At 49.6% G+C, this 13025-nt stretch overlaps 1 pseudogene; it reads right to left on the bottom strand.

Moving 5' to 3' along the window:
- Window positions 1–1482: 1482 nt before the first annotated feature.
- On the bottom strand, window positions 1483–12732 carry LOC125527783 (annotated as a pseudogene).
- Window positions 12733–13025: the final 293 nt, after the last annotated feature.

Below are 13025 nucleotides of genomic sequence, written 5' to 3'. Positions count from 1 at the left end.
GGCGGGTACGCCCGTCTGACCAGCCTCACCACCTTGTGCTCCCGCGACCGGGCGTCGAACCCCAGCCCGGTGCTGCAGCTGCGCCAGTGCGCCGGCGCCGCCTCGTCCGACGGCGGCAGACGCGCGAAGGCCCGCGTGGCCGGGTTGCAGACGTAGTAGGCCCTCGCGATGGCGTCGTACAGCAGGGTGAGGCCGTGGCACGGCGCGGGCGTGAGCACCTCCACGCGGTTGCCGCGGGCGTAGTCGAGGGTGAACAGCCTCTCGTCCTGCCCGGGGCCCGGCGACGGCGACAGCGGGCGCGCGTACGCCGCCGTGGCGTCGAACCCCGCGGTGGGGGAGAAGTGCAGCAGCTTGGGCACCGGCGACGCCGCCCTGGCGACCGCACGGTAGAGGGCGCAGAACTCGTCCGAGGAGAGCAGCGCGGCCCAGGAGCGGCAGACGGCGCGGCACCTGGCCACGGACTTGACGGTGAGCCGCAGCAGCACCTCCGCCATGCTGTCCTCCGCCACCGTCGCCCTGAGGCCGGGCACGACGACGGCCGCCTTCATACGCTTGCTGTCCGGCGCCGGCATGGCATCGACCTTTGCGTTCTCGGCGTTACTCATCATGATGTGAATGTGATCCTGCAATCAAATCAACAGAGCAAGATCGATCTTGAGTAAGGCGGATCCGATCGTTGGCATCAAGAAAAGGAATCGATGAAAGAACGCGAGGACCTCCTTGATTACGAGGGAGAGCGAAGGAGCCGATGGCGTCCGGGGAGATCTTCACCGCGGGCAGGCCGAGGCGAGTCCGGCGATCTTTACCGAGCGAAACGGGTAACAAAAACACAACACACGGGGACGAAGAAAAAGGAGAAGACAAGAGCAGGAGAAAGAATACAAGCAGCAAATCGCAGCGAATTGAAGGAGGTGGGGATGATGCCATACCGGCGAGACGGAGCAGAGGGTGGATCTTCTTCGGGGCTGAAGGCGGCGGGCTTGATCTCTTCTCTTCCTCGCGGGGTTTTCTCCGAGGATAGAGAGGGACGCTATTTATCGGACGTCCTGATCTGCCACGTCGAGACTAAACCCTAGTTTTTTTTTTCTGTGAATGACTAAACCCTAGTTAGATCTCTAGAGTCCGTAACAAGAGCTCGGTTTTTCTAGACAAAAGACGAGTCTATGAATGAATAATCTGATCAAGAGATAATAAAAACTACGACATGACTCGGGCATCTCCAACCCCCATACCGGACACCACGGACAGGGAACCGGCGCGGAGACGCAAATGCGGAAGCCGACCATCTAACGCTATCTTTTAAATGTTCATCAATTTTAAAATTCAAATCCATCCGATCAAATAGCACTCCTTGGATCACAACAAAAAGGGGCAAGTATGCATAGTTTTTACATGTCCGGTCACAAAAGAATATCAATCTGGCAGTCCATACAAAAAATTGGATTTACTGGCCTGCCGGGCATGCAATCCGAGCCTCCACGCTCAATTTATCGTCTCCGTCTCTGCCTCCTTCTCCGCCGTCTCAGCCGCCTCCTTCTTTGTCGCTGCCTTCTTTGCCGCCTCCAACTCTTCCTTCTGCTATCTAAACATCGTGAAACGGACTGCTTGCACCATCATACTTGCGTCGTCATCTAAACCCTCAATTCAAGGTCAAAACCTTCGCGTCTTCTGAAGCTTCGATCATGGCTTGTTTGGAGGCATAGTAGTACGAAGCTTTGTAATGCTCCGACCATGGTGGTGTCTGCACGCTCGGTGACAGCAGCGGGGCCGCACATCCTAGGCTCCACCCTCCACCACGTCCACCACCACTCCACCTCCGCCTCTGTCGGCCTTTTGTTTCTTGAGCGGTGTCGTCTTTGCCTTCGTTTTGAGGCAGCGATTTTGCCTATCTCCGAGTTGATCTTCCGGACGAGTGTGATCGCCAGATCCTCCACCACCGCCACCTCCGGCAGCTTCTCCTATGGGTCCATGCATCAGTGGCAGCGAAAAAAGGCGGGAATTGGGTGAAGAGTGGCGGGATGAAAACGGAGAGTAGGGGATTTTATCGCGGAAACGGTGTAAATAGCTACAAGCACAGGCTCCGCCTTAGTTTTGGGTGGGTTAGTGGGTGTCAGATTCTATGTGGCTTGTGTCCGGACTCCCGCAAACCCCCTTTGTTTGGTTCTAGTTTTCGTGAAAAATATAATCCGGACCGCTCCGCAGACTAATGAAGTTTGCTATTGGATGGCTTGAAGGGTCCGGACAGTTGGGTCCTAACAGATTTGAGCATTTTGGAGGTCGGGTTTGGAGATGCCCTCATGCCTTGCTTAAAGATTGACATTCTCAGAGCAGATGGAGGACTAGGGACGCCCGTCGCTTCCCTGCAAAATGTTGGACTGTGACTGCAAACATCCAACCGTGACTTGAAATCACTCTTGAGAAAAAATAAGTTCTTGATATACTTGTGTAATGACGATGGCCACTCTTAAGGCATCTTCAACGCGTGGACCTTCAAATCGTCTGCATCCGTCCGAGCCGCGCGCTTCAGACATGTTTTGCCACCTAATATGGGTATGTATCCGTCCATGGACAATTCCGAGCGTCCTTTTTTCCGCAAACCGGAAGCAAACAAGAGGGAAGGGGTTCGCGGGAGTTCGAACCATCGCCACGCACGCGCCGACAACCATGGCCCTCCCGAAAACCCTCTCCCACACCTGCGCCCTTTCCCACAAAAGCGTCAGCGCCACTTTCATGTCGGTCCAGACTCCAGAGCAGACCTGACCTTTCACTAGAGCCGACATTGAAGCGGCGCGCCGGCCGAGAGCAACGCCCACTGCGCACGCTTTCTCTCTGCTTTGAAACGACATTCGTCTGCGTGCCTACCTCCATCAAACAAGCGTCTGCCGGGGAATCTACTCTAGCGCCTCAAGCGCAACACATATATCCCTGTGCTGACCGGCATTAAACACCTCGTTGGTTGGCGTCTCGCATCCACCTGCTATCTAAACGTGCCAGGCGCTGGGCAAGAATCACAAACACCTCCGCTCTCCATTCCTCCTTGCACCACACTCACTAAGGCCTCCGGCTCCAACACTCTGTGGGGCGACCTCTCCGGTGAGGAGAAGAAAGGTACTCTCCGGCATTGGAGCTGGCTGGGTAGCTCGGCAAGCCAGCCGGATACAGGCTGGCTTGCCGACAAGCTCTCCGGAGCTGGCGCCACTAGATGGCCAACGCCATCTCCCACCAAATCCGCCGCGAGCGATGGCGCAACGTTGCTAGTAGGCTTGAGAAAGAAGTCATGTTCGTGAAGGCTGATGCGGCAGAGGAGGAATATGACCGGGGCACCGACGACAACGTGGCCAACTCCGCATTGGCCACGCCCTGCATGCCAACGAAGCCGGCACGTCCAAAGAATGAGTTAGGAGGCCACCTTGTTAGTAAGAGCAAAACAGGAGCGACCACGTGATAAATGTGGTAAGCAATCCAAACTATTTATGAACAAACAAAAAAGAGAGCAAAACAGGAGCAAATATTAACTGAAAAATGATAAACTATGGAAAGAATGATACCGGAGTTACTAATAGAACCGTAAGCAGACAATTCTCGTCCTCTACAGTGCAGTCGATTTGGTGGGCCAAGAGTCAGGAAAACCTTATTTTTGAACCGTACAATGCCACAATCGCCAGCATAGCACCGCCGCCGAGAAACCAAACTCTAAACCTAAGAGACCTAACCTAACTACAACGCCGCAATGCAGATCCTAGGTTCCCACCCCCTTCCGCCACCGGAGCGGCACGCTGAGGAGGAGGGAACCGTGGCCTTGCCGGCGGGGATTGGGTGGAGCGGCAGCGGCTGACGTCTTCGATAGGGTGCTCTCAGCGGTTCCCCTGTTCTTCTTACTTTGATTTCTTGCTTCAACTGTCAAGAAAAAAAAATACATGCTGCTTGCTTGCTTGCCTGATGGTAGAGAAGAGAGCAATCAAGTGTCAGGTTCGTTCTGAATTAGTGTTACGTACAATCTTGAAAAGAAAAATAGTGTCCGGTATTGGGCTTTGGACGTCTGCTAGTCTAGTCGGCTGAGCACATCATATTTCAATGGATCACTGGCCATACTGATATGGCCCAGTTCCATTTGTGCACCATGGCTAACATACACATGTGCTACTTCATTATATCCACGTATGCAGTAAAGTACTGGTTGCATGCTTTGGATAGCATCCATGAGTTTCCAGTACTGAATCAGCAAAACCTCCTGACCGGTTCTACAACCCATCGATCGGCTGTGCTCTGCCTCTGATACGCCATGCACCGTCGATTCGCTAACAAGCGCAGGACGCGTGCAATTACCGAATAATTGATTCACTGGCATTTACGTCGTCACACAACAAAAATCGAGAAATAAATTGTGCAGCTCATGGATTCCGACAGCAAGCGGAAGAGGCAAGAACCCTGCACAGAGAAATGAGCAGCAGCCATGGTTGGAGCTTGATCAGAGCAGCTCAACATCAGGGCTATTTATGTGCTGGAAAGACTAGGTTCGAGTCTCCTCATTCTCCTATAAGAATAAGACAGGGGGCTTCTTTCCCTCTGTTCTTATTTTTTTTTATGTGCTGGAAAGAAGTGGAATAACTGATTCACCAGCAAGTTTACAATGTTCCATCTTCAGCATTTATCGTCGGCACGAAGCGAATCGACAAACAAATTAATACTGTCCAGGAATTCTGAACTGTGACAGCAAATGAAAGAGGGCAAGAAACCCGCACAAGGAGAGGAGCAGCAGCCAACGCTGGAGCAGACTTTGCCAAACAAAGCAGTTCAGCGTCAGGAAACAAAGTGCATTTCTTGCTTCCAAGATGAAGTCCCAGCCCTACTGCAAATAGTTGATGCAAACCGGAGACATCATGCGACATTCCGAATGTGCAAGGAACCACATCCCACGCGAACCATGCTATTGGGCAAGGGGCAAAAAACAATGACTTTTAGCACCACGGTTACTTTCAGCATCAAGAAACAAAATGCATTTCTTGCTTCCAAGACAAAGCCCAGGTGGAACTGCAAATAGTTGATGCAAACTAGAGACATCATGCAACATTCAGAATGTTCAAGTAACCACAAATCATGCCATTGGGCAAGGGGGCAAAAAACTATTGACTGACATGACTTTTAGCACCACAAGGTGAGTGATACCAACACTCAGAAGCATATCAATTCGTGCGACTTCATTCATAAATGATAGAACGGTTTAATGGATACACTTGACACTCAAGGGCACAAAACAATGTATGTGCTTTCTCATCAAGCTGGTTTCAGCAGGACCAACATCATGAATATATAGCATGCTTAACTGCCGTAAGGTTCCAAGATAATACAAACTTAAACGAGCTGAATAGAAATTGGTTTCAACAGAACTAACATTATTATGAACAGCATTCTTAACTGCGATAATAAGGAGATGATACAAACTAACAGTTAGCAAAGCTCAAATATGGTATCTCCTTGCAAAGGGTGTGTCCTTTCAAAGGGGTCAGCTCGACCCAAATCATGGACACTAAACTTCATATGGTAATTATAGCACCAATCGGTAGTAAAACGAATCCGAGCACCTCTTGAGGCCCTACTATCCACCTGAAGCTTCTTATGATGTTGTGCAAAAAAATCCTCGTTGAAATCTTCAACATTAACCTCAAGAGTCATTAATTCTAGCACGCGAGCATTTAGTACAAAAAATGTGGCCAAGTCAACATGTGACTTAATTCCCCGATAATAATTCCATACAATAGTCTTCAGACGGATGTCAAGTGATCTTATAAGAGCCCGGTGTTTACGACGCCATAGGTTGCTAATCCCTGGTCCACTTGACTGAAAACGAACAAAGAAAACAAAATAAAAACCAATAATTTCAGAACAGTAAATGAATCAAAGGAGCAGTCAATACTAGATGAACCATCATCACAGAAGAAGTATCACCTCAATGTACAACTTTTCCAAGCACGGGAAGCATCTCATCAAGTCAAGAACAACATCAAGACTAAGAGAATGCATAAGGATAGCTAAAATCTTGACAGTGCGCACCGCTGCCGTCAGGCGGTCAACACCCATTCGCTTCATGGAGCATGAAAGACGATATTAGACCATCTATAAGTGCAGATAACATGTAATTCAGCAGCACATTGAAAGCAAGTAGGGAGGGCACACTACCTGAATAACCGTCGAGTCGAACGGTGCCGAGTCAAACGAGATTCTAATACCATAATGAGTAGAAAGGCAGCCCATGACCTCGAGTTTAGGCGCGGAGATTACCGATATAAGACGGCACTCGCATGAACCAAGTGTGAGCAAGCTTTCAAGACAAGGGGCATTCTCGATGATGAGTTCCTTAAATTTGGTCTCTAGCCGATTGCTATAACCGCTCACACCAATGCTTCTAAGGGTAATGGAGTTGATTCTGACACAACGGAAGCCCCCACTGTTCTTAATAAGCAAGCACTCCAGAGCGGGGCAAGCGGCAATCATGGTGTGCAGCGAGGATTCGGATATGCTGACGCTCTGAAGCGCGAGCTTCTGAAGCTTAGGGAAGTGAAGCGCTTGAATGATGTCGTCGGGAAGGTGGCAATCTCCAATGATGGCAACACAGAGGGTGTCGGAGAAGCGGAAGGCGGCCGAGGGCGGCATCTGCACCGTTGCCGGTGGACGCGGTAACTTATGATTGAAGCTGCACAGCTCGAGCTCCTGGAGGTTGTTGAGGGCGGGGGACCGGAGCCAGGCATCCGCTCGGTCGCCGGCGAGGTGGTAGACGGGGGCGGAGAAGCGGCGGCCGGGGCCCTGGTGGGCGGCGAGGACGCGCGATATGGCGGCATCGAGGCCCTCCTCGTCGCGTAAGAAGGAACGGTGGTCGAGGTTGAGCGGGGCGGTGCGCCAGAGGCGGCGCCACCGGGAGGCGAGGACCTGGGTGCGGCCGCCTTCCTTGGTGGGGAGGAGCGAGACGATCTCCCCGAGGACCTCGTCGGGGAGGTCGCTGATGCGATCCACGCCGGCGCCTCCTCCGTCCGCATCGGATCCGGGAATCTGCTGTCCACGGTCCTCCGATGTAGGTTCCGCGGCGGGCGCCTCCGCAGGCGTCGGCGCCGGCGCCGGGGCGGCCGCCTCGCGTGCCGTTGCTTTCCTCTTCCTCGACCTAGAACCAGGAGCGCCTGCCTCCACCCCCATGGCTGGCGGTTTGTGCGGCGGGAGCACGCGAGGAGGAGGAGGCTGGCGTCGACGCCCAGCGCTAGGCCGCCGCCGCCGAAGCCGACGCGATCAGAGAGGGCATTTTTTGAGATCAGAGAGGTGGGCGGCGGCGGTTTTGGGGGGGAAATGCGTGAGAGCGTGGCGGGTCACAGGAAAATGAATTCGAAGCCCACTCACAGGCTGACACGGTCGGCCCAGCGTTTGCTACCAATATAATCGTTTTTATTTTTATTTTACGGTTTGATAATATAATAGTCTGGACAAGTCGCTGCTGATACTCCTTAAAAAAATCAAATACTGCTGATGATTTTCTCTTAGGTAGCTGATACATTGGGCGACACATCATTTTTCCAATTTGTACATATAGATACCCGTATTATTGATTCAGTGACAAGTGCAAATACTACAAAATTTGTCAGAAATACTAACGCCCATACGTGTGGGCGTTTGCATCGAGCGTTTGAGTTTGCATGAATCTTGACATGTTTTGCCAGATTTTTTATGCCACGTAGGATTGGACTGGTGTGTGGGCATTCATCCGGTCACCCACACATCCCTTTCCACACACGGAGGTGATGGTGCGTGGACGTTTAGCAGTTCGTCCACACGCCAGTTTTCAACGCACGTACAGGGGCTGGTGTGTGGGTGTTTGTCAGTTCACCCACACGCTCGTCTCCTCTCCCACACCCAAACCTATCAATTGCCATGTGTTTTGCAGGGTATATGACAACTGCCTTAGTATACTTGTAAGCAGATGGCAACTCTCTTTTTACCTGAACATGTTATTTTGCCATGTCTTTTTGTAGTGCTATGTGGCAACTGCCTAGTGTTTAGTAGATGGCAACTCCTAAAGATACCACCGCGCCCACACGCCCGTCTCCTCTCCCACATCCAAAGCTGTTAGTTGCCATATATTTTGCAGGGTACATGGCAACTGCCCCTGGTGTGCTTGTAAGCAGATGGCAACTCTCTCTTTACCTGAACATATTATTTTTCCATGTCTTTGTGTAGTGCTATATGGTAACTGCCTAGTGTTAGTAGGTGACAACTCCTAAAGTTTTTAAATCATGGCAACTGTAATAGACCAGACCACACATGGCAACAGCTGAAGTTGTCCAAAAATGGCATCTGGCACTTGACCTGAGATGACAACTGCCGTTGAGCAACCATGGCAACTGTAGTTGTCCGATATGGCAACTGTATTTCAGCAACATGGCAACTGTAGTTTAACAAACATGGAAGAGGGTCCAGCCCATGGCAACTGCGAGGACGCGTGGTGACTGTCACGCGGGGGCATGCGTCACCATGAGGTAGGACGCCTAACGTACAGGCGTGTGGGCGTTATCTATTTTGCCCACACGTAGACATGTGGGAGGAACCGCGAGAAAAAAAACATATAAGCATTACTTGTTTTGCCCACACATAGGCGTGTGGGCTGATTCTCTTAGACACCACATAAAACGTGTGGCCAGATCCCTTAACGCCCACACGTGTGGGCGTTATCGGCGTCCAAATTTATTGATTTGGTAAAAACTTTACATTGTTCCGTCTTCGACCTTTATATCATCAGCCCGAAACAAATTGACAAAAAGAAATACACTCAAGGAATTCTTAATCCAACCACAAACAATAGCGGGTGACAGACCTGCACAGAGAAAGGAGCAGCAGCGGGCGTTGCGCAGCCTCTGGTCTGCATGAGTGACCAAAATATTTTTTTTGCACACACAATATTTCCGAACTGGAGCATCCAAATTACAGTGTATAAGACATGTCCAGAAATAAATAGATAACCATTTGTTACCTCTTCAGTTTCTCATTCTACCTAATACAGGGACTAACAATTTCGTGCTAACCAATGTTTCTTACAAACAACCACATATTACTACGCATTCACCTCCCTTCCAGAATCTGTCTCATGCGTGCGCAATTTTGGCACAAGAGGTCATCATTTTCGAATTAAAAGGTGGGTATTCTAAAAAGAAGGGCTGTTTGCACCAACATCCCCAACTGGTAAATATTTACAATCTGCTCAAATTGCAACTTAATTAAGTTCTCCTATGGTAATATGGCATTGCCTCATAACTTGAAATTCAGGCTGGCATGCTGCCACAGATGATCAATAACAGGTACACACTGGTAGCACATCTCAACACGCTGTTGGAGTACTGAAGAGAGGGATATTCTGGATAAGGCACACACCCCTAACTAGCAGCGAGCTACTTCCGTGGATCTTTCGATATCCATAACAATCCTTGTGGCCTCGATGACAATCTGCCCGTCCAAGTAGTGCTGCCTGCACACAGGCATATACACATTGGCTCCACCAATGAGTTCGGTCCTGGTTTCCTGTGTCTTCCTCAATGTGAAGGACGCCCGGCGATCGCACAACTCACACCGTGCTGTCAGCTTGGTGACCGAGTTGGCCAGGGGAATGATGTCCAGTACTGAGCCAAACTTGTTCCTGTGAAACAACTCAACCATCAAACAGTAGGCATGATAAAAAAAAAGAATTGCAATACCTTCTGAATGAAACTTGGACCATTTGGATGATTTTATTTATTTAAGTCTTTTAGGAGATGTACAGAGATTCAGCAAATGGCCACATCATAGGGAAACTAAACAAGTTATGAGATAAATCAGTCAGCAAGTACCTTTTGTAATCACCATCTAGCCCTGCAACCACAACGATTTTTCCATCATGATCAGCGGCTTTGCTGCAAAAATCATGAAGATCATCGAAGAACTGGGCTTCATCGATACCTATGACATCTACCTGTAGCAGCAAATTTTGATGAGATTCTTACAGACAACCAAAACCAACAGCTTCAATACCACCATGCCACACCATGACATGAAAAAACCAACAGCTCTTATCTCAACCATTGTTGGCTGGCTAAAGCTTCCAGGCCATTTCCCACAGCAACGGTACAGATAGGAGGTGGTACCATCTCACATAGCAACTGTACGATAAGTTGTGATGATAACCAGATAAAAGGAAGTTCGCACACAAACATGTATTTTTTAAGAATGGCTGAAGAACAGATTAGCTAGTCAACCCATATCATTGACAATCTACTTACTAAATCAGGCAAGTAGATGAACACTAAGCATGACAACTGCCTCCTGCTATCATGTGACAAAACTAGGTCCTCTAATTACAAGCTCGTCAATTTTCAACACAGGATGCTTGTAGATCAAACTTTTTGTTGTTAGATAAATAATGGCTTCTTAGGCATACACTGTTCAAATTAACACAAGTACATTTGGCAATTTCTACAGGCTTGCAAATATATTATTGAAAAACAAATGGCTACAAAAAGTCAACCATAACATGTTTTGATTGGACTCAGTAAGTTTTCCAGTCAGCTACCTTGCCACAATTATTCAATTTTCACTTCTTTATTCACAAACCTCAGCTAAATGGAAAACAGGAGCAGTACTACTATTTCAGGCCAAGACCAAAAGCAATTTTTTGTAGCCACAGACTGGGTGAATTCAGCTTCCTCAATGTGACAAAATAATGTGACCTTGAAATATGGGTTATAGGTCAAACGAGGTGAAACATGATAAGTTCAGAGAAGAACTAGACATTAACATAGCTGGCTAACTTAACTGTGCAATATTGTGGCATCCAACCAAACGCGCCCAAGATCATACAACTACCACTCCAGTATTAAACTTTTCCATCTATGCAGGCCCAAATGATAGCATTTTGCATATACATACAGATCTCCTTTTCAAATAATGCTTGATGGCACATTTACTTTTATGAATTCACTGCTAGCACAAGCACATATAGCAACAGTCTAGATTGCTCTCTTTTCTACCTTGTTGTGAGAAAGCACTGTAAAGGTATAATTTTTGTGTACATTTTTGCAAAAAGAATCTAAAGCAATACAGCATAAAATGGAGAAACGATATATTGCAACGAGAAATAAGACTACCAAACAAAAGCAGAGTGATGTTTGAAGCATCCATTGAAACCACTAGAATATTTGAAAGGCAGTAGTAATTCACAGTGCACAGCATGATTAACTAAATAGAAAGCTGAAAGTGCTTGTCACACCTTATCATAAGCATCTCTCCCTAATTTATCTTGGAAAGTTGAAAGCTCTGGTAGAGCCCAGCATGCCATCTTTGTGCCATCATGGGTCACAACAGAATCCAATCCATATCGATTGTCTTTGTCAGACTTTATGAGTGCCACAGTCCTGTATTGCAAGGAGCAAAGATGTCAAAATTCTACCACGACGATTTGTCCCACATATGGAAGTAAATGGCGAAGTCAAAAAGCATGGAATTCAGGAGACAGAAAGAGCAAGACACATTGTTTTTCATCAAAATCTCTGCAATAGCAATCTTCTTGCTGACTAAGAAAATCACTCGTAACATAGCAGCCTTTTTAAGAAAGAAAGTAAATATCAGTTTGAGTGTGCTAAGATCATTGATTATGCCATCACTGACCAGTGAAACTCTGACAGGCCACCAGTTTTCTATGCAAGGTATTGACAATTAGAGTTATATAAGAAGAAGATTAGTTATTATATACTTAGACAAGATCATGAATTACTCCATCACCGACCAGCGAACCTCTGACAGGCCACCAGTTTTCTATGCAAGCTATTGACAATTAGAGTTATAAGAAGGACATCAGTATTATATACTACTTGGCTCCTACTCTTCTGAGCATTGATTTTTCTTTGGTCTTATCAGAAACCCTGACTGACTGACAGGAACCGGGGTTCACTGGCAGTAAACAAGAGAGAGAGGAGACTGGACGGGGGTCAGTACCTGCCGGTGCCGGCCTCGGCCTGGACCCGGCGGAGAAGCGCGGTGGTCTTGCCAGCGAACATGGGGCCGACGATGATGTGAATCTCGCCGGAATTCGCCGCCTGGACCTCCATCCCCGAAACACGTTCGTCTATCCGAGCCCTGGCCGCCGCCGCCGGCGGTGCCGTCTTAGAGAGCGACCTGGCCGGGGGGGCGAAGGGCCTGGGGCGGGAAAGATCCGGCCGGAAAGGGAGCGAGAGCAGCGGGCGGAGGGCGGTGGAGCGGGGCAAGAAAGCGGGGGAGGAGGAGGGGGCGGAGGCGGAGAGGAGGAGCGACCTCATGGCGGAAGAAATGGAGCGCATCCGGGAGGGATTTTAATGGGTAGTTTTCTCGGGAGGGTAGGTGGGAGTGGGATCGGGTCCGGCGGGAGGAGGATTGAAAATTGGGGGCAGGGTTTGAATCTTTCGTGGAGGGAATGGGGAATTTTTCGCTAGGGTTTTGGAGGGAAGCCGGGGAAGGGAAGGGTGGCGGCGGCTTTGGCTTGGCGGGGGAGGTGGGAGGGGGAAGGCGTGGATGGTGACGGGGAGGCGAGCGGGTCTCCGAATCGATAGGGGTGGTCGTGGGCTGCGGCTGGTGTGCGCCGGTGGACGGTGGGCGGCGGCGGCGGCGTGACGGTCACCCGTGGGGCGGCGGCCGGCCGGCGGCTGCGGTGTGCTGAGCGCTGCGAGGGTTGTGACTTGTGAGCTCCTGGGCGTTGGGCGCTGGGCTGCTATCTCGTGGAACGCTGTGACAGGTGTGGGCTTGGGCCTAGGAAAAGTTATTATTCTTCTGCTCCAAGAAGGCTTGCTTTGGCGGGCCGCGGCCCAGGTTGGCCCTCATGAAACTCTGCCCTATTTTTTCTTTAAAAAAACATAACTCCACCCCCATACGCACCAGAGCGCGCCCTCCGGCAGCCGACGACCTGGCTCAGAGGAGCACGGCGGACGGCATGATGTAAGCCCATCACTCTTCCCTTCTCTTCTCCTCCTATACCCCAGAACGATAATGCC

Source organism: Triticum urartu, chromosome 1, assembly GCF_003073215.2.
Source record: "Triticum urartu cultivar G1812 chromosome 1, Tu2.1, whole genome shotgun sequence".
Lineage (NCBI taxonomy): Eukaryota > Viridiplantae > Streptophyta > Magnoliopsida > Poales > Poaceae > Triticum > Triticum urartu.
This window is presented reverse-complemented; position numbering and strand designations above follow the sequence as displayed.